This window comes from Desmodus rotundus, chromosome 3 (genome assembly GCF_022682495.2).
Source record: "Desmodus rotundus isolate HL8 chromosome 3, HLdesRot8A.1, whole genome shotgun sequence".
Classification (NCBI taxonomy): domain Eukaryota; kingdom Metazoa; phylum Chordata; class Mammalia; order Chiroptera; family Phyllostomidae; genus Desmodus; species Desmodus rotundus.
Window position 1 is genome coordinate 95,110,408 of NC_071389.1, and position 24,895 is coordinate 95,135,302.

At 40.4% G+C, this 24,895-nt stretch overlaps 1 protein-coding gene across 1 annotated transcript in view; it reads left to right on the forward strand.

Annotated features, from left to right (window-relative positions):
- The first annotated feature begins 731 nt into the window (after positions 1 to 731).
- The window catches only part of ST6GAL2 (ST6 beta-galactoside alpha-2,6-sialyltransferase 2), an 87,118-nt gene continuing 62,954 nt past the window's right edge, over positions 732 to 24,895 (forward strand). Inside the window, exon 1 of the mRNA XM_053920817.1 lies at positions 732 to 784. The gene's annotated coding sequence lies outside the window, so the exon portion shown is untranslated. The remainder of the gene's footprint in view (positions 785 to 24,895) is intronic.

A 24,895-nucleotide genomic window follows, 5' to 3' on the forward strand; every position in this document is an offset into this window, starting at 1 on the left:
CTCGCGGGCGCTGCCTCGTGGGCGCTGCCTCGCGAGCAGGTAGCTCGGTCTTGAGCGCTGCAGAAGAGTGTTGAATGAGGTACACAAAGACTCACTTTCTCTGGGCCAGGCGTCCAGTCTCCCCTTCTCGTCACCCACAGTACATTTATATTTCTGCATCCCTGCCGCCTCTGAGACCTGAGTGCCCGCTGCGCCCAGCTGCTAGGCGCGGTGCCAGGCGGGGCCCGTGCAGGTAACCTTTGGGGAAACAAGGGCGGGCTGCCAGCAGCGGCTGGGAGAGGCATGCCTTTATAGGCAGCAACGCAACCCCACGCAGCCTAAGTCTGCAATCACTCTGTGCCAGAGGCAGGGCTCAGAGCGCCGCCGGGGAGTGCCTCGCCGTGCACCCCGCCTGTGCTGGCCAGCTGCTGGCCAGCAGGGAGCCGGTCTCCAAGAGCTGACAGCGGATAACGCAACTTCCTGGTGCCCTGCGCTCGCCAGCTTAGGTGAACCCAGGCAAGTGAGGTGAGGATGTCGGCGATGGCGTAGAGAGAGGGAGTCCGCGCTGGGCGGAGGGAACGCAAGGAGCTCCGGGCAGGGCGGAGCGCGCAGGCTCTGCTTGGGGATTTAAAGCCCCTCTGCCTAGCCCCGCCGCTTCCTTTCGCCGCTCGCACCATCCCGCGCTGCTGGGAACAATGAGGCTCGCGGTGCGGTGTGGACTGCAGCCCGCGATCGGTCCAGAGGCGGCGCGAACCCGCGACCCAGCGGCTGGCGCCAGGCTCCAAGCAGCTCTGGCCCCTAGGAGGTGATCCCGCACGCCGCTCGAGACGCGAGCGCGGTCGCTCAGGGCTCGGGAGGTAGCACTAGGAGGCTCTCCGAGCGGGAAGGGGCGGCCTCCAGAAGGAGAATCTCAGCAGCTCCCTGGCGTCCGCGGCCTCCAGGTTCCGAGGCGCGCGTCCAGCGACCTGGGGCCGGCGTCCCCAGCTCCAGTGGTGTTCGTGTGAGTGTGAGAGCGCGTGGCGCGCGCGCGCCCGAGCGGCTGCCAGAGAATAAAATGTGACACACACATCCGGGATTGCAGCGCCGCGCGCCAGGGAGCGCCTAGCTCCGCTGTGCCGGGCGCTTCGAGGCACCGTTTCGGGAGAAGGTTGGTGAGGGAGGGCACAGGGGTCGCAAGGTTGGGCGACGTCTTCCTCGGTGTCGCCGCAGTCTGTGTGGTGTTCAATATGGAGTTAGACTCGGTGACGAGGAGCCTGACCTGTGTGTATGGAGAGAATGTTCAAGGTGATTTGGGGGGAGAAAAAGGAATTCGCAAAGGGTGAGCTAACTGGAGGGTGTGCACTATGGGAAGGGGCTGTTTTGCCCCTGTGGCTCATTCATGGTGATTTTTATTTTATTTTGGCTCTGGAAAGGAATCTAGATTTTTAATTGTATTTCTCGACCCCACAGCCTTGCGAAAGGGCACTTCGTAAAAAAGCTTAAAGTGCGTTCTATGATTTCTTGTTTTCTTTCAGCTCTACGGGTTTAGGGACAGAAGGGGCCTTGAGGATCCTAAACACCAGGTTTTTCATTTTTACGCATTTGCACGGGGACACTCCTGCTTTTGAGATGTTTTACTTTCCACCGTTGTAGAGAGAGGACCGTTAAGGCATTTGGGTAAGGAGAGGAACATCCACCACCTTCCCATTTGACGGTGCCAGGGAACCAAGTGAAGTGCAAGCCGCGGCTCCCAGCAAGTGCTGCCTTCCAGAGCCAGCGGCGTGCTTTCTAGGAATTCAAGTGAGACTTTTATGACTGCCTCCCAGGTCTCTCTAGCACCCTGTTTGGTCAGGCCAAACTTTCAAAACTGTTTTGTAATTTGAGAAACATTGTAAGAGAAAATTAGTGCCTGGCCGGATTTTCGTGAGCTTATTTTTGTTGGTCACGCTGAAAATCGGGCGAGAGGCAAATGGTATTTTGAAATCTTTGTTTTCCGCCGTGCTGTTGTCATTCTAACCCAGAAGGTGCTCGCGGAGACTCAGGGCACTGGAGGACTCTGCTGGCGTGAGGGTGGCGTTGGTGAGCAAGAAACATGTTGGGTGTTTTAAGTACTTTCTGCAGGTTTAAAAAGCTTTGGGCAAATGACTGGATACTTAAATATTTTTTAAGCTTTGATCAACGTATTTTGCCCTTTTGAAATAAAATTTGTGACTAATAAGAATTTCAGTAAGTTAAAATGCTATATGTCATTCACTTGTTGTGAAGTTAATATCAACACTTCTTTTAAAAGAAAAAGAATGGTCTTGAAACTATTTTTTACCTACTCTCCTTTCCGCATTATTTTCTGCAATGCAACCCATAACCCAAATGTTTACACCTGAAGATTTCCATTCCCTACCAATGAATTAGAAAAAACTGTTGACAATAGTACATGGATATTGTGATCAAAATGGAGATAAACCAAAGATATTCAATAATGGTGAATTGCCTTGAATTTTATAGCTAGGTTTTAAAAAGGCACTCAGACATGTTGAATTCTTGATTCAGTTTGTATTGCGATTGATAAAATTGTAGCATTTTACCTTTTGCTTGGTGCACTAGAAGCTTCTGGAGTTTGGAGCTCAGTCTCTTGTAGAGATTGTGATAATATAAGCCTCAGCTCCTAATGGAGTTGTGAACCCCAGAGAGGAGGTGGAGACTGTGGAGAGTTCAGAGCTCAGACCAGCAGTGGGTGAGTCTATTATGTGTTGTACACAATCCAAGAAGTCTTGATAAAGAAAGGATACTGAGACTGGAGGGTTCAAGACTGAGATAATTTAATATTTGAAAATATATAAATGGATCTATTATGCAGAGAAGAGTAATCAACCATGCTTGGTTTCTGATGAGGGTAACTAAGAGGGAAAGAGTTTCCTCTAGGGTGAAGACTTAAATTGTGTCTGGGGAGGATTTGTAGCCAGCCAGGGAGATTAGTTAATTCGGGAAGTGGTTGCTGAGAAATTCCTGTAGATACTTGTTCCTGAATTTTTTTCTACGATTCTTTTCTTTCTAAGATGTTTTAAGTATGTGAGTCTCTGATCATGTTTACAGTAACTGAAATTTTATACTCTTGGCCTAGAATTTATACAAGCATTTCTCAAGTGCTTAAGTCTTCTCTAAAGTGACTATCTTATTCCTAGGCTTCTTCAACTTCTGTTTAGGGTTCCTTTCCAAATAATGAGTTTCTTCCCAAAAGTTAGAGATATGTGTCCTTTGAGACATTTTTAATTACTTTGCAGATTTGGTATCTCACTTGATATTTCTGAATAAAAATATCTTACACATGATGATAGTCTTTTTTTAACATATGCATCTTCTCTTTAAGTATGCTTGTTCCTCCCACTCCCAGATCTTCTGTTTCATGATCCTAAATTTAATTGTTTAAATTAAATGAAGTACTTTATTTGACTTGCTTAAATGTCTAAGCAAAAGATATTGTCCTCATGGTAGGTGTTTGTTAGGTTTTGAGTTTTTAAGCCCTGAAAGCTTCTCCTTAAAAAGATCTATGAGGTGAAATTCACAACTGACTATAAGAAAAATAATTACATAGACTCAGATACTAATTTTGGAACCCAGAAGGTACACATTTACACAGAAATTTTAAATGTTCTTAGGTTGATGCCAAGGTCCAGGACAGTGTGTGGTGCAGATGGCCAGCTCTGTTAGCGAATAAACATCAGACTTTCAATTTAACACATCTACCATTTTTCTGAAAGCCCTCCTTTCTCTTTTTGAGATATCTGTTCATAAACATCATTAAGTACATAAGGCACAGACAGAAGCATCAGAAAAACATGGACTTATTTTGCCTCTTACTAAATCCCATCCTGACCTGAAATTACAAGTGGCTGGGGCTCCCCCACCCCAGAATTGATAGGGAGCAGTAGTAATTCAAATGCTTGGAACCCACCTAGCCTGTGACAAAATGGCAGCCATACCTTTAAAGGGTGTGAGGTAGGAATTGGGCCATCATAAGGTTTTGCAGAAGCTGGTGGTTTGATCCTAGTATTTGTCCTAGACCTGACACTTGGGAAAAGCTGGGCCCCAGCAGTAACCCAGCAACTGTCTTCATTTGGCCACCCGCAGGCTCCACAATATCAAGTGCCTCCTGCTGCTTCGTGTGTGGAAATACCATCAAAGAAATGCATCTCATTCTTGGGGAGTTTGTTTGCACAGAACTGTGCATGGCCCTTCTGGTTTCTGCTGCTCCTGTGGTCTTCTCTAGGAAAGAATTCTGAACTCAAGGCAGACATTGGCTTTCATAAGCTAAGAGGTATGGAGGGTAGGTTTGCAGTTTGCACTGGGCTTTCTCATAGAACACAGCATCAAGGAAAGCTCCTGGCAGGCCTGAGTCCCAGGGAGTGTGGCTCCTGCAGGAACCAGTGCTGAAGAAGTCTAGGCCTCACCAGGGCTCAACTTCAGGGCTATAAAATGAGGACTTCAATTATATTCTCTCCAATGGTGGTGGGGTGCCATGAAACATATAATTATATAATCTGACACAATGCAAAGCTAATTTCTATACTCAAAAAAGAATTAACCTTTAGTTAACATGCTGGACATCCCTTCAAACACCATACAGTACAGGTAAGAGTAGTAGCTCAGAGAACAATAGCAACTGATTCAAACTTCCTATGCACTGCACCCTGCCATTTGCTCAACTAATTTATCCAAGTACATCTTAGCCACAACCCTGGGACATATTATCATCCCCTTTTTACAGGTGAGGAGACAGCCTTAGTAAGGTGAAGTGCCTTCCTTAAAAGCCTCATGGTAAGAAAGTGGCAAAGCTGTGATTTGAACCTGGGTTCCTTTGTCTCCAAAGTCCATGCTGTCAGACTGAGACCTGAGTCTACAGAGAACAGGAATGACTACTCCTGTCTTTATGTCAGAGCCAGAGAACAACTGTAACTGTGAGCTTTCACTTGTTCATAGCATGGCCAAGCCTACTGGATCAGGAAGATTGTACAGGATGGAAGGGGATGGCAGGGGGGCCATGTAGACAGAATGCCTACATATCTACCAGAAACTGGAAGCTGAAAGAGGCTTGAGTAGCAACTTAAAAATGGCCCCTGAAATTTGGAATATCCAGGCAGTCAGTACTAGAATGAAATTCAGGTTCATATGAATGGTCTCATAGCAAGTGAAATTTCCAAGGAAAAATTTAAGGTAAGATTTGAGAAAACTATCCTTATGCTTTGACTTATTGGATTGGCAAAGAGAGCAAACTCAGAAAGTAGTCTCTTTGGACACTGAGAAATACATTGGCTAAATCATTGGGGAAAACACTGCAAAGAAAAGTCCCGAATATCTTGATTACAAGTCTCTGTTTTCAGAAGTTTATAATTCACACATTAAATTCTACTCTAGGCTGCTTCTAGTGTTTGAACCTGAGGGAAAAAAATTAAAACAATTGGTTTTCTATGTTCAAATTATACAAATTTTTCAAGTGGAGGTATTTGCATGTTGGTAATTGTCATGGTTTCCAAAATTACTTAGCTTTAAATTAAACTTGGGAAAGAGTAAATGTCTTAGATAATCAAGTAGCTTTCACTATTCAGTAATATTTAAGAAATAGTTTCCTTGAAAGTATGTGATGCTTTTTCTGAAATATAAGTCTATATTTAACATATGACTATTCTATATGTTAAAAACGTCTATTTGTACCTCTGACCACAAATAGGTAGAAAAAAATACAGTTAATGTGGGCTGTTTTCTAAATGAAACAGTTAACCCATTTACAATATGAAACTATAGGTGCATGATTAAATGAATGAATTTGATTCTACAATTAGAAATAAGGATCTGGCTATGTGAATTATATTTTAAAATCATAAAAACTATATCTCATAAGAAATCCCAATATGAAAAGGAAGACTGTCTTTAAAAATAACATGTATTCTATCTCTCTCTCTCTTATACACACACACACACACACTCACAAATACAAGAGGGATATGCACTAATATGTTTTTACATTCGTGATTAGGAGTAAGAACTTGAATTATGATACCAAAACATTAGCTGTTGGGGTTCCCATTTGTTTGTAACAAAATCAAAACCAGACCACTGACCTCTGAGAGAATTATATGTTCTATATTATATGTGGTTTGTGAGAAGATAATCGAAGATATTTGGGGCTTAAACTTAAATCTTAATTTAATATAAATAGGAGATATATATATATAGAGAGAGAGAACACTTTTATTAATGTGTGTATCTATGTGTGTGTATTTATCAATGTTCTTTATAACAGCAGCATTTTCAGGATACCTTCGGCGGTTTCCAGAATGACTGAATCCAGTATTAGTTAGCTATTCAGTGGAATTGAGAGAGGTTGAGTCTTCCTAGATGTTTCAAGTCAACCTGAATTTGACCAAATACTGTAGGTGAATCAATATCTCTGATGGAGAACAGTTTACTATTTGAAGTTGCCCTGAATTATGGGGTTCTCAAATCACTTTATTCTTTAGGTAAAAGAATTAAGACAATAAGCTCCAGAGTTTTATTTTATTATACCTTCTAATTCCCAAGAAATTTTTTTAGTAATTTATGACTAAATGGGAACCTGACAAGTACAACATGGTTTACTTTATTTATGTGTGTATATAAATATGCATATAATGTGTGTAGGTACAATATATAATTTCCATTTTACGAAGGGCAGTTTTCCCTCTTTGAGTCCCTGTGTAGTTACAAACTATATTCCTCTGCCCGGTGTTCAAAATTAGTAGCTAGGAGAATTGAACTAATTAATTAATTGGCCTGGCTCAATACTTGGTGCTTTATAGTAACATTCAGAGGTGCCACTAAATAGATTATATCATTATTTCAGGTGGGAGAGTTTCAGAAACTGCCTGGATGGGAATAGGAAAATGTCTGTAAGGTGTGGCTTTAAAATAATGTGATTGCTTCCATAAGTTAAACCCAAATATTTTTTGTACTTTTTTCACCCTACACTTTCCACCACTTAATTAAAACATATCATACTGTATTACAGTCATGCCCCAGTCATACCCCACGTATCACCGTTTGATACATATGAAAAAAGAGCATGATGAATCTTTTTGGTTTGTGGTTTATTTGGGGTTTGTTGTTGCTGCTGTTGTTCATGACTGATAAGCATAGTATTAGATTTAAAACTAGAAGTGGTCAAAAGAAAAGCTTCAGATTACATTAAATGATGTGCCTTTTAAGGGCTATCACAAGGATCCTAGACTAAGGAGCCTTCGTTGTTCCTACAAGGTCTGTCTATAAACCAATTATAATTGAAGTTTTGTGCATATAATCAAAGCATGATGTGCATGGTTTACTGGCAAAACTAAACTCACCTGAGATCTCCTCCCTGGGACCTGCTGCCTTCCAGATGTCCAATTTAAATCTATCTTAAACTTACCACACCATATTTGAAGATGAAAGGTGAGTTTAGAGTGTAAATATATATAAACTGATCCTGCATAATGGCCAGCACTTTTGGTCCAGATGGTGCACAGCTGACCCCTAAATGCTCCATGTGATCCTTGTAGAAGGCAGCAGGAGGCGCTGTCTGCCAGGTGCCTGCTCCACTCAGACCCTAGCAGCTTGGTAGGAGGGCCATTCCTTAGAATTCCTTCCTTCTTGGCTGGACTGAAATGCATACCTAGATTGGTTAATTTGCCCACCTATTCTTTTCTTGGAAGTAAAAATTCAAGTCATGTGAGGGGATGGGGGCAAGGGAGAGGTGAGCATAGGACAGGATTATAGGAGGAATGTCATGTGTGTTTTTGTTTCCTTTATATATTTTTTTGTATTGTGCATAAGAAACAAGGACTGGTCATGCAATTCTGTATTTAAACAGTCCCGTGGTTTATCCTGTGTAGTTTGTAAGCTCATCTATTTTTTTGGAGATAAGGTGAAAAATCCCTTGGGAGTTGATTTGCCTGCATACACCAGAATGACCTCTTTATTTGGTGTAGATTGTTTATAGGGTAGAGGAAAAGCAGGGATGAGTCGTGGACTCCACTGTTTCTCCTGGTAGAATGTTGGGAGGTAGATGTTCAAATTTACCAAAAGAAACTCCTGCCACAGCATTTGTTGAACTCCAGGTGCTTGGAGGAGGGATATCATTGAACAAAATAAGTCTGGAGCATGTCTTTTGTTTTCAACTGTATTTTTTTTTAATTCACAAAACTGTATTTACCTTCATGTAACATAATTCTTTTCAGTTACATGTATGCTCACATAATAGATTTCATCAACCTCAAATACAAAAGATAGAGGTAGAACAAAGCCCCCAAACCACCTTCTGGAATCTCAGAAGGATGCAGAGAAGCAAACTTAGCTATCCCCAGCCTGCTAATCAAAGATGCTGTATGAGGATTTACTAACTCATCTCAGGCTGGTGCACAAGTCAGGAAGATAGGCAGGCCTGTGTCCTGCCTTTCCCCGGTAGTCCACCAACTAGAAGCGAATGATGTCCAAGGGAATCTGAGAGGAGAAAAGAGGTGCATGGGAACAGGCCATCCTCACCCTCCCTACCCTACACGCCCCCCCCCAGCCTCCAGTTCTTTTTCCCACCAGCAAGTCTATAAATTTTAGTGTCTTCTTCATTCTCTCTAAACATGTCTGTATCAATTATGGGCGTCTTGTGTCCATGTATATAGAGAGGAAGTAGTGTCACTCTATCCAAGGTTCAGTTTTACTCTGGTTTTTGGGCAACTACTTTAGGTATCCTGTTTCCTTCAACTATATTTCTAAACCAGACGATTGCTACACTAGATCCTTCTCTAATGACAACTGTGCACAGATCGTATGTGTAAAGTTTGATGAATTTTTATAAACCAAATATACCTGTGTAACTAGCTAGGGTCAAAAAACAAATATTACCATCATCTCAGAAGTCCCTTCTGGTCAGTTTTCCTCCAAAGGTAACTGCTGACTGATTTCTAATAGAATACATTAGTTCTGTTTCACTTGCTTCCGTTCAAGTTCAAACAAAATAAGGGTTAAGGCAGAATTAGTCAGGTATGAAAACGACTGTGCTCTTAAAGTAGAAAAGTTTGATATTTATTCACCATTGGAACTTTCATGCTGCATGTGCTGTATGAAAACTAAACGTAAGTGCTTAGTTTTGCCAATGGTTGGATGCGATAGCACTCCCTTTCAGTTCACTACAGCCACAGAATCAAAAATAAATTTTAAAATGTACTAAAAGCTAGTACATTATGCTGTAAATCTTGAAGACATATTTTAATATATTCCAGTTTATTTAAAAAAGTAGACTGAACATACAACATTTATATGAAAAATATACACTTTAAATTTTCTTTACTAATGGAATTTATTTTCACTTTGCAACTTCTATCTTTTGGATTATGAATTTAGAATATATTAATATTGCAAGTGGACACTGATACATAAATAGTTCTACAAGATATATTATATAGTTGGGTTTTCTTAGGAGATGTTTTTAAGGAACTAGCTGCTAGAAAAATTCAGCAGAACATGGAAGATTAAAGTCATGTGTATTCTTTAGAGTTTCCATCCTCATAGAGAATTTCTGCATTGCAATTTGGAAGTAATGAATAAAAATGTAAAAGCTAAAATCTAAAACGTCAGTCTAGGCTATCAGTTGCCTGGTAGTTGGAGTACACTAACCAGCTTTGAGGGAGATTTCCACTGTATCAAAAACTAAAGTTCAAAAGGACATAATGAAAAGCTGGAAAGTATTTAAAATTTAGTAGATAGGAGGAAAGTAAGAAATGGAAATGTGATTTAAAAAATAAAAAGGATAACAGCCAGATTACTTAATAAAGATACAATGTACTCAGATTATTTGTATAAATTCAGAATTTTACTAAAATCAAAGAAGTTGGCTTAAACCCAAAGCCAGACACAAATGGAACCAAGTGGTACGGAGCTGCAGGCTTGACAGACGTGGTTCACACATAGCATTGAGAGTATCATGACTCAGTTTCTGTATCCTCACAAGGAAACTGTATCTCTCAGCTACCCCTAACAAAGTGTCTTTTCTGCAACATACCCTTGCCGGATGCTATGTAAGTGGCTTTAAAATATGCATTTATACTTCCTGTGCCTGTCCAGGCTCTTTCCTGATGGAGACAAGGACAGTTACAGTTCTTGGAGGGCAAGTTGTTGCTTGGGCTTCAGCTACTAGTGTTTATCATATACTTAACAGAAAAAAAATGGAGGGAAGCCCTGCACCATTAGAAGCCAGAGGGACATTTTATACAAGAAATTTGTCTTCTAGATGTCTCCATCTACTCTTGTTCACCTCCTGAAACCCCACCCATTCTCCCTACTGGCAGACAGTCATCATCCCACACCTTGAGCTTGTTCATCTGACGTGTGTTCCCCTTGGATGATCCAGCCACCCTCCACTACATACAGGACACAGTCTGGCCGTAGAACATCATGCGATTCTGCACTGGGCCTCAGTTTATTGTTTCTACTTTCCCATATTCAAGCTCTTTTCTGACCATATCAGACTGAATCTAAGGATGAACCTGGTTCCTTTTCCCTCTGTCAGCAACACTCTTCTGCTCAAACACACACGCACACATGCACGCACACACACACACACGTGCGCACGTGGTAAGTTAATGGTCTTCTTCTGTGCCAAAACATCATACCTCCATTGTTGCACTTACTACTGTATATTGTAACGGACTGTTTGCTTCTCTCTCATCCCTGTGCCTTAGCTCCTTAGCATACCTCAAGACACTAGAGGCTTGATGAGTGTTGAATCAATGAAGCTAAGAGTACTATGAGACTTAAATGACTATTCCACTCCCCAAATAAAGGGAGAGGGAAGGTCTTTTCTGCATTTCTGTTGACTTGAATTCCCATCTATACATTTCCCCCAATTCTAGTGATCCATTTATAAACAGGACATTCTAAAGACCAGGGAGCATGGACCAGATGACCTACTCTGTAGCTATGTTACCTTTAGAATTGTGAACAATCACTTTGGAGAAACATATTTATAGCAGGTCCTCTAATATCCTCATTTCATTCAACGTGCTTTGTTATAACATTGATGGGATGCTGTAAGAAATGAACTCTTGTTCATATAATTCACCTGTGGTAAAATTGGCTGCACATTTAACTTTGACTACCTAACTGCTAGTACAGTAAATCCTCAGTGTCATCCGTAGGTTCTGCAGTTTGAAGTGCTTGAAGTCACAGAATCTATCAAATCAAAGTTAAACAATTCATTGTCATTTGTGAATCTCACCAAGAAAACCTAAAATTCACATTTCCTATCATAATTATTACAAATGTGGTTGGGCATCTTTGTTCATGTCTTAAAGCATTCAGAAGTGAGGTGTACATGTAATTGGTAAGTAATTAGTAAGTAAATTAGGTAGGATCTGTCTTGGGAGAGTTTATAAAAACACTTTGTCTTGGGTTCATAAAAGTTTATCAAATTCTAATAGTTAGAGATACATACATTGTCAGCACAAGTGTGATAATTAAGACCCGTCCACAGTGAATAGTCTCAGCAGCATTTTGTTGTGCTGCCTTCTTTTCTGCCTGCCCACAAATCACCTATGAATAGACACTAAAATTTAGAAAGGCGCTTGTAGACCAGGGAGAATACGAAATATTAACTCTGCAGGAAGAATTGTAAATGCAATGCCTTGGCCCAACGTGCAGGTGGGGAAGCTCACACACACCGTCAGTTGAAAGCCTAGGGAAGGAGCTGTGCCTCCCTTCAGTGTGGTGTCTTGATATGACAGTGACCTCCTTCTCCCAGTGCTTTCTGCAGCAGACAGTTTTCAGGGCTGAGATGGACCTTCCAAGGACAGAGGAGGGTCAGCTTGTGTTTGGGGTCATCAGACTTTATGTGGAACTTTGTGCATTTTCAAGTACCTTCCTGGATTCACATCCTCTGGAGTGCTAAATGCTGTGTATATCTCCCCACAATCTAAGAGAGTTTTCTTTTAATGTTGTGGTCTTCCAAAAAGGTTGAGTTAGAGATAGGGACATGTCTGGGTTGTGTCTATAACTAAAGGGACTTTTGCCCTTGCTCTGAATCCATAGTAGAATAGAATTTTTTTAAATGTTACCCGTGGTTGAAGTTAGGGAACTTTAGTGATTCTCAGTGGTAAATAGAACATTGCAGGAATTTAATGAAAGCACGCCAAGTTCAAATACATATCAAACAGTTTTATAAAAGATTTTGTTTATTTACTTTCAGAGAGAGTGAAAGGGAGAGAGAAAGAGAGAGAGAGAAATATCAGTGTGTGAGATAAATACATCGATCCGTCACCTCATCCCCAACCAGGGACCCGGCCACAACCCAAACATGTGCACTGACCGGGAACTGAACCCACGACCTTTCTGTTCACAGGCCAGAGTTTAATCCACTGAGCCACACCAGCCAGGGCTGTATCAAACAATTTTATTGCTCTGTTTACATATGCATAAGATACCAGGGACAGCTTGGGAGTGAAGAGAGAACCTAACTGGATTTCTTCTTACCCATGGAAATAATTTTAAATCACTGTCATAATCAAGTTAAGTGGATTTTAATGACTTTGTGTGTGTGGCTATTCACAGTTGTGCTGCTGACAGTGATGCTCTGGCAGTTCTGTCCCATGACCCACTGCCTCCCAGGTTGTGGGGGGTCTCCACATCAGCACTGGCTCACCTGCATCGCTGGGTCACACACTAGGCAAAGGAACCTCTTTAAGTCAGAAAACTCAGTCTACTGTGACAAGTCAGGCTTGGGTCCCAGGGCATCAGGGTATTGTTGGTACTTATACTACATTTTGAAAATCTGTGAAAATTATTTCATTTTTTTTTAATTACTGTAGATCTCTGCATGCCCTCAAGCCCTTTTAATTTTCCTTATGAGTCCTGCTATGTTAGCTTAATAAGGTTTGTATTGTCCATTGGTTTTTCTGTACTTTTTAATTATGTTGTCCTGGACAAGGTTTTTGATAACTGGATGTGGTTAGAAAATTCCATTATTATGTTTTAGAATTCTCTTGCCAGCCAGGAAGGCCTAATTCTGTGATAAAACCAACCCACCAATTTATGCTGTACTTTTCAGGAAACTCATAATCCTCAGGTATAGGAACTGGTTTCAAATGGATCCCAAGCTTTTGGGAGGGAGGTAAATTTGGTCTGGGCCTACAGTAATAGTGTTGGTGTTTTGCTTGTTTATTTGTTTGGTTTTCTTTTCTTTGACTGCTTTAGACTCTTTGAAGGTTTACTCTCTGGCAATTCTGTGATTTCCCAGAAACCGGTAACAAATAATAAGGATCTAATAAGAAATCTTACAGTTACCTTTTTTACATGTCATGAATGTCTGAAGTAGTTAGAAGTTTTAACATTTCAGGCCATGCTGGTGAATTACTACCAAGCATTCAGTTTTCACACCAAAATAATTGTCCTTATTCTTACTTTGGAAAGAAAGCCCTTCTCTTGGGGCCCCTAAGAAGGGAGACTACCATCCTTCAAGGTGATATGCCTAATGCCTTCAACTGTCCCAACCAAATGAAAAGTAGGGAAGATCTCACTATGTGCTGATGGGAAAAGTCCCTTGTGCAAACAATGGCTGAGAACAGTGCCCCCCCCCATGTGACTGTCTATACAGAGCTCGCTCTCCCTGCCTTCCTTTCACTGGCTGTTTTGCAGACAGGCCTCCCCGCAGTCACTCCAGGACCCTGTATTGGTCAGCCCAGTAAAAGTGAGACATGGCTCAACACACACGTCTGCTTGAGTATAGTCTCACAAATGAATAACGAAAGGAAAATTTGTCCCCCAGGCTCAAAGGTGAGCGGCCTCCTGCCTGGGCCCTCAACCTCAGCCTGGGATTCCTTCATTGCTGAATGCAGTGTGCACGTCAGCTATCAGTTAAGTTAATGAGAAGGACTTAAAACCAAATTCTTTCTTACCTCCCCAGGGTTCTTCATCGTTCTGGAAAATCCTGATGGACAGTGTTGAAGACCCCACTTTTGACCAGAGATCCAAGACACTGGGAAGTGAGATCTTCCCACCTTTCACTTGGAGGGAAGAGTTGAAGGCATTATGCCTGTCACCATGAAGGGTGGTAGTATGCACTTTGTGTCTGTCTGACCCATCCCTCCCAGACCTGGAAAACAGGATGGGGGTCCGTCTGCTCCTAATCTCAGCAGGATTTCTAGGACAGGAACAGTTCCTCTTGAGTTCAAAAGGCAGTTGTTGTTTGGGGACTTCTGGAGGAAAGATGAAATGATGTTTTCTGCTTGCTGGAGGAAATTAACAAAGTCCTCCAAGTTTCATTTTTCCTGCAATATCTGAGTGAAAGAGGTAAAGCTCTGTACCATAGGAACCAGCCAGAGTCCGATGCCTTTCCCCTTGTTCACTGGCTGCACTTGGTGAAAGGTGCCCTTCCAGATGGCTCAATCTGTTGAGTCTGGAGATCCCTCACCTGGACCTCCTCAGTGCTGTTTTTATCTCCTAGGATACCTGTCTTGTATTTGTGAATATTCTGGTTATCACCCCTAAATCCTCTCCAACACTTCTTCCCAAATTCTTACATCTGGGAGCTTATCTAATTCACCTTTGTGTCCCCATAGGCTAGCAGATTCCTTCCTTAGATATTTGTTGAATGAAAGAAACTTATTGCATGGTAGTCACAGATTTGTGGCAACCTAGCAATGGGTTACCAGCCATCTACTTTTTTGTCTGACTACTAACTATCGCAGAATGTAATGGAACTCCTTCAACAAACAGTGTATTTAATAGGGCTTTTTAATTGCACTTTCTTTTCGTGTTCTTACGCCATAACTAACATACATAGAACCAGAAATTTATAGAAGGAACATTCTGAGATTAGAAATTTCCTTCTTAAGAATGAAAGCAAGTTGGCTTATTATAATTGTCACATAAGCTCCCAAACTCTACATTGATACTAGATTGATGACATTTTTTTAAAACATTGGATTCTCTCCTCACCTTTCTTTCTTCAGCATCCAGTCTCCCATCCCTTTCTCTGCACATGTATGCATGTGACCATTAGCAGCAAGTACTAGTGAAGCACTGCCCAAGGTTTTCAGGACAGTTCTTTTTCCTTTAGGAATTGTACACAGATGTTTATTTTATTATTTCAGATGCTAAAAATTTATGACCTATGCAAAGTTTATTTTCAGTGTAACTGAGGTCAGAATTAGAAATTTAATCTGAAGTCCATATGGCTCTGAGTTGTACAACAGGTGAAAACTCTTTGTAAACTGCAAAAGGCAGCCTGAGAAGAGACATGGGCTCCAGAGTCAACAGACTGGAATTTCAGGGCCTCCACTTTGAGAAGATTTGTGTGACTTATTCTTTCTCTCTTTTTCTTCCCTTTTTTTAATTAAAACTTTTAGAGGGATTTTAGGTTCATAGCAAAATTGAGCAAAGCATGTAGAGATTTCCCACATACCTTCTGCCCCCACACATGGACAGTTTTCCATCTAACAACATCCCCACCAGAAAGTGGTGCATTTGTTACAAAGCCCATGGTTTACCTTAGGGTTCACTTATTGTTCCATATTCTCTGGGTTTGGACAAATGTCTAATGACTTGTGTCCATCATTATAATATCATACAGAGTATTTCCACTTGCCTAAACATCGTCTGTGCTCAACTATTCATCCCTTCCCTCCACGGCTCCCCCAACCACTGATCTCTCACTGTCTCTATAGTTTTCCTTTTCCAGAATGTCATATAGTTGGAATCATGCAATATGTAAGCTTTTAGATGGGCTTCTTTCACTTAGTGATATGCACTTAAGTTTCCTCCATGTCTTTTCATGGCTTGATAGCTAGCTCTTTTCTTTTTAGCATGAATAATATTCCATTCTCTTGATTTGGTCTCTTGATACACTCTAGTTTATTTATGCATCCACCTACTTAAAGACATCCTGATTGCTTCCAAGGTTTGGCAATAATGAATAAGGTTTCTATAAATACCTGTGTGCAAACTTTTGTGTGACATGAATTTTCAACTCCTTTGGATGAATACCAAGGAGTATGACTGGTGGATTAGAGTTTTATAAGAGGATGTTTAGTTTTGTAAGAAACCAACAAACTATCTTCCAAAGTAGCTTTACCATTTTGCATTCCCTCTAGCACTGAAAGAGGAGAGCTCCTTTAGCATCACAATTTGGCTGCCTTTGGTGTTGTCAATGTTCTGAATTTAAGTAATTCTAATAGGTGTGTAGTGATATTGCATTGTTTTCATTCGCATTTCCCTAATGAAGTATGATGTGGAATGCCTTTTCTATGTGCTTATTTGCCACTCATTTATTTTCTTTGATGAGGTGTCTGTTGAGATCTTGGCCATTTTTCAATCAGGTTGTTTTCTGATTGTTGAGTTTTAAGAGGTCTTTACACATTTTTGATAACAGTCCTTTACCAGATGTGTCTTTTCCAAACTTTTTTTCCAGTCTGTGGCTTGTCTTCTCATTCTCTTGACATTGTCTTTCAGAGGGCAGAAGTTTTTAGTTTTAATGAAGTCCAAGTTATCAGTTATTTCTTTCATGGATCATGCCTTTAGTGTTGTATCTAAAAAGTGTTCCCAAAGTCATCTAGGTTTTCTACTATGTTATCTTTGTTAAACATAAATTTTAACTTCCAGGACTGAAAGTATTTTTAAAAGAAAGGATTTATTAGGACATTGCTAGCAAGAAAATGACTTGGGACATAAAGTCTAAGCCACCAGCACATGGCAAGGTGAAAAGACAAGCATGCCGCTATCCTGGAGTTGGAGAGAACTCTTATACATCAAGTAAGTAAAGGGAAAGAGTTGTAAGTTATTTAGAAAGAATTTATATTATCAATAAATAACGGAGTGGGTGAAGGTGCAGCAGAGCTAGTTCTGGGGTAGGTGCACTCTGTAAGGAAGAGTGCTTGCTTGCTCCTTAGGATTTGTTGTGGGCAACAGTCTGGACAGTTTGAGTGTAAGCAAGAAGCAGAAGCACCTGGGATGCAATGGTGTCTGGTCATTCTCTTTAGATAATTTTGGAAGTAGCCACCTGGGAGTTAATCCAAAGTTCTACAGTAGGAATGTGAGTACCTCTTGCCAGTTTGCGCAGAGCTGTTAACAGGCTAACTGTTCTTTCTCTCACTTTCCAGCAGGCATCATTTAATGTTAAACATCTCAGACATTTTTCTTGTCATCTTCTAGAAGTTTTATAGTTTTGCATTTTACATTTAGGTCTGTGATTTTTTTTCCTTCTTTTTGCTTTAACAAAATGAGAAAAAGTTAACCATATTCTAGGTTTCAGTTTCCTCCTCTGTAAAATGAGAGTAAATGATCTGGTTCTTTTTTTTTTTTTGACAAACTATTTTTATGTACTAAGCACATCTGTGCTTGGCTCAACGGTGGCATTTGTATTCAATAGCTATTATTATTAGAACACAACACAGTCATTGAAGGAAATGGACTTGCTACATTTCTAGCAATGTTTTTTGGCCCTTCTTTTTAGTGGTCCTTATAAATGCTTGTTTGTTACTGCTTACCTTCTTCTATAATACCGTGTTCCTTGAAGTGACTTATTGTTGATATAAACCACACAGAATTTTAATCTGTTGCTTCTAGTCCATGGCTTGGCATTCAACTGCAAGCCCTCTTTGAAATAGAATGCCTGCTTAGCGGCCACATGCTCATTTTATCCCTCTTTTTTTCTTCCTAGAGAGTCCACACTTTCAAAGATTACACCTACTATATATGGTTATAGAGGTAATTAAGCATTGCGGAAAGAAGCTGAAAACTTTCAATTTACATAAAACTCATCATTTATTTGTTATTATTAAGGATTTTAGAAATAACTTAGCCACTTGTTGTCTCTCAAATTGTAGGCTTTGCCGATATACTGTTGGGTAACAGAGTTACATATTTCTGGCACCAAGGAAGAATACTTAGTGAATGGAGACAATACAGCTTAAATGATTAAGAGAAAGCAAAAAAAAAAAAAACAAGAAAAGTCAAAGGGAATAAACAATTAATTGTCAGGTATCTAGATTGCTGACAGCAGAATAATGACAAAATTGTTCTGAAACTATGTGAACCCTGTTGCTTTAAAAGGGAGGCTGAATCAGATGGTGTCAAAGCAAAGGCACTTTGCAGTCAGCCTGGGTTCAGGTGCTGATTCTGCCACTAACAAGCTGTGTGGCACCCAGGACTGGTTGAAGGACCCTAGGCAAAACTAAAATAGGCCTAGTGTTCAAAAAGCAGGAATAAAAATACTCTTAGTGGTAATAAACAAAATGCTTTTCCCTTTCTTTTTTTTTTCTTGATTATGTTGTTTTCAACGTTGTCCTAAGAAAATAAAAAAGAAAAATTAATTATTAGCATGCATTTTACTGTTCATCCTTATATTGGGCTAAGCTGGTTATAAAAACAAATATAAGAGCACTTAACTCCCATGAAGAATCACCAAAGTTACACAATATGCACTTCATAGCTGGCACATGCCTATGTATTTTGTTCTCAGCAGAACAGTGGAACGACGGCTCAAAACTAACTCAGCTCTTTTTATCATATTTCATGATATATGCGCATTCTACAGACACTCGATCTTCATCTTCTGATAAGGAGGGACTTTCCTTCTAAGTCATCATTTTCAAGCATATGTGGATCGCTAACAGGGAAATGAAAAAAGACACCATCGGGATCCTTCGTTGAGTGTATTTATGAAAACACCATTGCCCTCTTTTTTCTTTTTCTTTTTTATTTATTTATTTATTTGCTGGCTTTGGAAGCAAGTTCTGGTCCTAACAGAAAGCATGGCCCCTGGGGGCTATCAGATCTCCCACTTGGCTGCAGAGGAATATGCTCAGTGTCCTCACGCTGACTCCTGCTGAACTCCCATGCACTATGGGTTCACTGGAATTCTATTCTCATGGACTATCCCAAATGCTGTAGCTATATGTGGACGGGGCATTAAAGAGTGGTGGACACCATACTGCATATATATCATACATATCTGCTGTGCTTACACACAGGCTTCATTGTCCCATAGGACTTCACTTATAACACAGACTCAAAGAGCGGCAGGAAAGCCTTAAACCAAGAGTGTCCCTGCTGACTGTGGGGTCCTGTGAGACTGTGTAAGTCACATGCACCTGCTGGCCCTAGCGATGTCTAATGGCTTCTTACCTCAGGGAGCCTCTGTTTCTCATCATTAAATTCAGGCAACACTGTTACCAGACTCACAGGTTGTTCTTATGTTTAAATGAACCCCTAAAACGTCCTTCCTACACTTCCACTACTGAGCAAGTCTTCAAACGAGGCACCTCTGTTGTTGGAAAGACAACCTAGTGCAGATGCAAGCCAGAGTCATTAAATCTCACTTCCAGAATTGAGCAGGATGCAAACCAAATTTTGTAAGTCACAAATATCTTACTATCTTTTGGAAATCAGTCTGTGTCTGTACAAGTGAGTAAGCTAATAAAATACTGTATAGTATTTTAAGGGCTTTGAAGAGCAAAGTGGTTTCTTAAAAGTATAAGTCATAGCATCCGGTCCGCGTCTCTTTACTTACAGCCAACTTAATGTCTTCCTCTCAATCTCAATTTCTTCATGTGTAAAGTGGGAGTGTCAGATGTCTGACATGGATACTCGACATTGTCACATCTTAGCCTGATGTCTTATAACTAGAATGAACCTAAAATAAAAAACAAAGACATGCAAATGTATACGATAATGGCATCCCGGAGAGGAGAGCTGCAATAAATCAGTTTCACTGTCGCCGCTCACTTGGCTGGGTGTGGGTAGCACACGGAGCACTACGGACCTTGCACTCCACAGCCAAGGCTGTTGTCGAGCAGGACTGTGCACACACGTGCTGTGTGCTATGTGCCATGCAGACGTGGGCTGTTCTATTTTCATAGAACTTTCATAGACTTTCACCCTTGTAGAAAGTCTGAGTACATACTTTCTGCATCTTTTCAAAGGGTCCTGCAGAAGAATTTCTCTAATCAGGCCGGAAAACCATAGGCCCTCAAATTATACCCTTGTATAGTCAGCATTTTCTCAATGGGGTGAGATATAGTGATGTGTTGAGCTGGCTTGTAAGTTTTCAGGAATTTTGTGGGCCAATTATCAAATTATATTAAGAATCAAGGCAGTAAATTCTCAAAAAACATAACTACGTAATTATTTTATTACATTTTGTTCTGTTGTCTTCATATTGTCCCCATATACTGTGTCTGTGTGGTGCAAATATGGTGGTATGATGGGCTTCTGCTCATCTCTCCCCAATTAATTCTGTGTTTAGCTTCATCACATTGGTAGTTTGAACTGGCCTGGATGGAACTATTTACACCATGGAAATGCATAAAGGCTAAAAATCAGTTCTCCTCCCCCCACCCCCTTCCCTGAGAGCCAATTGTAAAACATTTATCAACAAAGAACCGAGTAGGAATGAAATTTCATGTAGAGGTTCCTTTTGGAAGATTTGTTACAAGCTGTGGCTATTGTAGGCCGTTACAGAACTCATTAGAATGTATGAAAAAAGAAAAACAGAAGAGAATGAACGTTCTTCATATCTGTGGCTGGCAATACATTAATTGACTTTCATGTACAGGTTAATGAAAATTCTCTTAAAGTCTGGCTAAGCAGCATGATATTACCTCAGTCTTGCAGTGAAACTTATCTGTGGTTTAATAACTTGCCCACTTTGCTACAGCTAAAAAATGAAGAAACTTATGTTTAAGTTTCTTAAACATAAACTTATGTGATACTATATTTTTTCTTTCACTCATTTTTTTGTACATCAAGCATTTAAAGTCAAATACGTGCCAGTCATTGGTCATTTAAAGGTTCTACCTGAAGGAGGGATAGGTATGTAAGCAGTGATGAGACAGTCTAGGAAATGACCAGGGAATGCCAGAGGAGGATACTAAGCTGGTTCTTTTTTTTTTCCTTATTTATTTATTTATTTATTTATTTATTTATTTATTTATTTATTTTAGAGAGGGGGAAGGGAGGAGAAAGAGAAGAAGAGAAACATCAATCAGTTGCCTCTCCCAAGGCCCCAACCAGGGACCTGGCCTGCAAACCAAGAATGTGCCCTGACCGGGAAACAAACCAGCAACATTTTGGTTTGCAGGATGATGTCCAACCTACTGAGCCACACCAGGGCTAAGCTGGTTCATCATGAGCGATAGCTCCAGTTTTTGCATAGAGAACACAGCCCTGGCAGGGCTTGTCCACATGTGCCCAGCATTGCGTGCGCTCTCAAGAGAGTAACGTGTGGTGGAGATTGGCTCGGTAGAGGTGACAGGAATGAGGACGTTATGGTCAGATGGCATCTGTGGCCAGTCTGAGGGTTCCTGCCACACTGCTACCTGAGGCACATGTTGAAGGCAGTGTCCGTTCTCACTAATGTCTGCTTTTTACTCATTTAGTAGCAGCCCTTTCAAGGCCACACAGTCAGAAGGAAGCTTCTATGGTGCTTGCTTATGGGCCCTGCCCCTCAGGTTTTGTTCAGCATGTCTGGGGTAGACCCCAGGAAGTTGCATTTTTCATACATCCGTAAAGGTTCAGAGGCAACACCAGATACCACACACTGAAAAATGTTATTGTTCTCTAGCTTCTGTGCTATCTTCACCAGTGGGAAGAAAGGACACATACATAATCATACTAGCTATTCCGAGCTGTACACCACCTTATACTCAGTGTCTCTCCTTCCCCACAATTACCCTGTGAGATGTTCAGAGTAATTACTTTTCTCATTTTACAGTCGAGGGAACTGAGGATGGCAGAGGTTAATTAAGTAGCACCAGGTCCCAGTGCTGGCAAATGGAGGACCCAGATTTCCGGCATTTGCCAGTGTATTTCCTGTGCATGCACAGTGCCCATGGGGAGTGCTGCCCACATGTCCAGGATGCCAATCATGGTGATCTGCCCTGGGGCCACCCTCAGCAACATTGTGCTTTAAACAGAGAACCACCTATGCTCCTCAAATTTTTTAACTTTATTGGAATAATTCTATATACTCTACAATGGAAAATAATAATTTTATTCTTAAGGCCTCCCATTCTTAATTTCTACAGGGTTTTGTTCAGCTACAGAACTTTAAAATACAAGTAAAATCCATGATCTAATCTAGTTAGTATCATTAGATAACAAGGAGGATATTGCCAGTAAACTATGTTTCTATAAGATTTTAAATATTCAGTCTCTTTCCATCACTGAATGAGGAAAACAAGACAGAACCAGAGAGGGAGCTTTGGCCAGGAAACCTATATTCTCATTCTGTGTCTGTCTCTAACCAGTCTCATAAGCACAGTAGCACACTTTCATTCCCCAGACTCTGGGCTCTTCATTGGTCTGTCCCAGCTCTGACTAGGGCTCCCAAGTCTCCAGGGTGGAGGGAGGAAATGTTACCACTGATTTCATGTCTTTGGCTTTTCAAAGACAAATAGAACATGTTTACATTGTGAGCAATGAACATATGACTCTAGTATTATATCCCTTTATTTCAGGTTTAGAGAAATAGATTTTACCCAACAAATTAGTTAGATTTAAAATAGTTCAACTTCGTGTTTTCTCTAGTGTTCAGTCACTTCTCCCAAATGCTGAGCATCTAGAAATGTGTTTTTCATATATAACCTGCCTGCGTTGAATGCTAGGGTCAAAAAGTAACACATAGTAAAATTACATTCATCTTGGCACGTGCTTCTCAGTTGTTTTCCTTTAGAAGTGATATCTTGGGTCATTGTAGAATTGGTGCTAAAAGTTTTACTAAAATGAGAAGGGCAACAGTGTCAGAAATGCTTCTTTAGGCCACAGTGCAGTGGAAACACAGTAACTGTATATGGCTTAACTTCAAAACAGAACATATGGTAGAGTGTATTCTTTTCTTTTGACTTCAAAGTAATAACTGCACTGTTCAGAAATAAATTCCAGCTAGATATTTTTAATCAAACCCATCTGACATTTTAAATAATTTTAGACTAATGAATTTAGTGTTTCTGAGATAGAGATCATAAACATTTTCTTCATTCAAAATGCAGTGTGGAGAGTGTATATTTGTACTGTAGTTAATGCTGTGCTAAGTCAGTGTGATGTAGCTGCTGCAAACATTTGTAGAGCAAAGGGAAAAAAGCTTTTATTTAAATTTACCAGGAGCAGAAATAAAGTGAGCAAATGCACACTGGAGTGAGAGGCAACATAAAGATGAGCACTATTTTACCACTGCGGTACGATAGCCTGTCATTAACAGCATGTAATAAATAAATGGCGTGGTCACTAATATATTTAGGTCTGAACGTGTGCCTCATGAGAGATGTTTGGTGAGTGAATAAATATGGGATCAGTGATTTTTTTCTGTTACAGGATTTTCACTTACTGAGCATGAAAATGAGATACAGATACTTTAATTATAATATTTGAATATTTACATGACTAAGAAATATGAATAATGAATATCAATTTGATTTAATTATAGAGTATTCCTGGCTGACACAATTACCACAAAGACAACTTTAATAGGTATTTCCACTGCTAAATATTAGAATCATGAAAGATAAGATTGTTGTATTGTTCTTTTAAATCACTCCATCTGACACAGTGCCTGGACATTTAGCAAATGCTTGATACATATGTTTTATGTGTGTGTGTGTGTGTGTGTGTGTATATACCCATCAAGGGGAAGTGAGCATTTTATATGCCCTGACTCATTTACAAATTAGACAGAAGAGCTTTTTGCAGTCCAGATAGAAATTAGAGCAGTAAGGAAAAGGGGATGGGGTCAGCTGGGCTGGGGAGGTAAACAGAGAGTTGTGTAATATAGATTTTTTTATTGTTTATTATAGATGCACCCATTTCCCCCACCCTTTTCCTTCCTCCAACAAGCCACCTCCTCCCTAGCCCTCATCACATTGTTATTTGTGTCCTGGACCGTGTGTGTGTGTGTGTGTGTGTGTATGCATATGTGTTCTTTGGCTTAACTCTTCCAGTCTCCCACACCTGCCTTTCCTCTGAGATCTGTCAGTCTGTTCCATGTTTCCATTCCTCTGGTTTTATTTTGTTCTTCAGTTTATCTTTTTATTATATTCTACATATGTATGAGATCATATGGAATTTGTCTTTCTCTGGCTTACTTTGCTTGGCATAGTATTCTACAGGTACATCCTTGCTGTTGCAAAAGGTAAGAGTTCCTTCCTTCTTTTTTACAGATGCATAGAATTTCATTGTGTAAATGCACCACAGCTTTTTTATCCAGTCATCTACTGATGGGCACTTGGGCTGTTTCCAAATCTTGGATATTGTAAATAATGCTGCAATGAACATAATGTGTATATATTCTTTCTAATTAGTGCTTTAGGATTATTAGAATACATTCCCATAAGTGAAATCACTAGGTCAAAAGGCAGTTCTATTTTTAATTTTTTGAGGAAATTCTACAGTTTTCCACAGTGGCTGCACCAGTCTGCATTCCCACCAATAGTACAAAAGGGTTCCCTTTTCTCCACCACCTCGCCAGCACTTGTTGTTTGTTAATTTATTGATGGCACAGCCATGCTGACAGTTGTGGAGTGATATCTCATCTGGTTTTAGTTTTCACGTCTCCGATGATTTGTGACACTGAGCATTTTTTCATGTCTGTTGGCCATCTGAATGTCCTCTTTGGAAAAGTGTCTGCTTAGAATTGTTTATCTTCCTAGTATTAAGTTGTATAAGTTCTTTATATATTTTGGAAATGAACCCCTTATCAGAAGTATCATTGACACATATGTCCTCCTATAGAGTGGATTCCCTTCTATTTTGTTGATGGTTTATTTCATTGTGAAGTTTTTTAGTTTGATACAGTCTCATCTGTTTATCTTTTCCTTTATTTCCCTTGCCCTAGGAGATGTCTCAGCAAAGAAATTGCTACAAGAGATGTCTGAGATTTTATGGCCTACGATTTCTT